This window comes from Archocentrus centrarchus, chromosome 10, assembly GCF_007364275.1.
Source record: "Archocentrus centrarchus isolate MPI-CPG fArcCen1 chromosome 10, fArcCen1, whole genome shotgun sequence".
Lineage (NCBI taxonomy): Eukaryota > Metazoa > Chordata > Actinopteri > Cichliformes > Cichlidae > Archocentrus > Archocentrus centrarchus.
The window spans coordinates 35,466,896-35,468,192 of NC_044355.1; the positions used below are offsets into that span (position 1 = coordinate 35,466,896).

At 39.2% G+C, this 1,297-nt stretch overlaps 1 non-coding gene across 1 annotated transcript; it reads left to right on the forward strand.

Moving 5' to 3' along the window:
* The first annotated feature begins 707 nt into the window (after nt 1-707).
* Nucleotides 708-826, forward strand: LOC115787516 (5S ribosomal RNA). Its single transcript, XR_004020508.1, has one exon. It is a non-coding gene; the product is annotated as a 5S ribosomal RNA (ribosomal RNA).
* Nucleotides 827-1,297: the final 471 nt, after the last annotated feature.

The following is a 1,297-nucleotide window of genomic DNA, read 5'->3' on the forward strand; positions in this document are numbered from 1 at the left end:
GTGTTACCTAAAGTTGTGCTTAAGGAGTTATATGTTAAAGTATGGTGGGTTTGAGGATTTGAAACTTCTCTATTCATTTCAAAGGCAAAAAAAATCATAAAAAGTTAAATAATAAAAAAAATTATAACTGTTACCAAAAAGAAACATAACAGCATAATTCTCCAGAAAGTGACCATTATGATCAGAGAATGTTTTGTGTAACACAAAACATGCAGAAGGAAGATTTGAGCTGCAATGTCTAGAAATGCTTAATTACCTAAAACTTAATTTGCTGAGTAAACACAGCTGAAAAAGAGGGAAAAAAAGAACAGCAAAAGAGCTGAAATTGACAAATTTAACTTGATTTGCTGAAAATAGGGAAACAGCCAAACTCGGAGCTGAAGTGCATCAAAATTAAGAACTGAAATAAATGTAGAAGTGAAACAGAACTTAAACAAGCTGAGTCTTTGTTGTGAAACACCCCTCTCCTCCAAACACACACAGGAGAAGCACTGGGTGAGAGTGTGTGTCTCTGTGTTTCTATGCCACAATTTAAGAAACAGAGGAAAATTCTCACCAACGCTGGTCAGAGCCCAATGCTTAACTGGTAGAGCTAAACTGCCAGTGCTGTGACTGAGAGTAGCTTTCCTGTAACTGGTAATTGTGCTCATTTCTTCTCCAGCCAAAACTAGACTGGGGTAAACTCCTGCTGCCCAAACAAACGGTTGGCTTACGGCCATACCACCCTGAACCTGCCTGATCTCGTCTGATCTCGGAAGCTACACAGGGTCGGGCCTGGTTAGTACTTGTATGGGAGACCACCTGGGAATACCAGGTGCTGTAAGCTTGACCAGGAAGCAGAGTTGCAGTCTTACACGCCTCTCTGCAGCTTTTCTCCTCCTGCCATCCCCCCAAAACCCCATCCCCACAGAGTCAGTGCCTGCTCCCAGACCACCAAAAAACAAAGCTAAAATCAGCAAAAAGCTATTTAAGCTATTTAATTTAAAAATTCAAAAACAATAAATAATACAGCTTCATCAAGTGCACCAAAAATAAAACAATTAAATGTGGATTATTAAACATTAGGTCTCTCTCTTCCAAGTCCCTATTAGTAAATGATTTAATAATTGATCAACGTATTGATTTATTCTGCCTTACAGAAACCTGGTTACAGCAGGATGAATATGTTAGTTTAAATGAATCAACACCCCCGAGTCACAGTAACTGTCAGAATGCTCGAAGCACAGGTCGAGGAGGAGGATTAGCTGCAATCTTCAATTCTAGCTTATTAATTAATCAAAGACCCAGACAAAGCTTT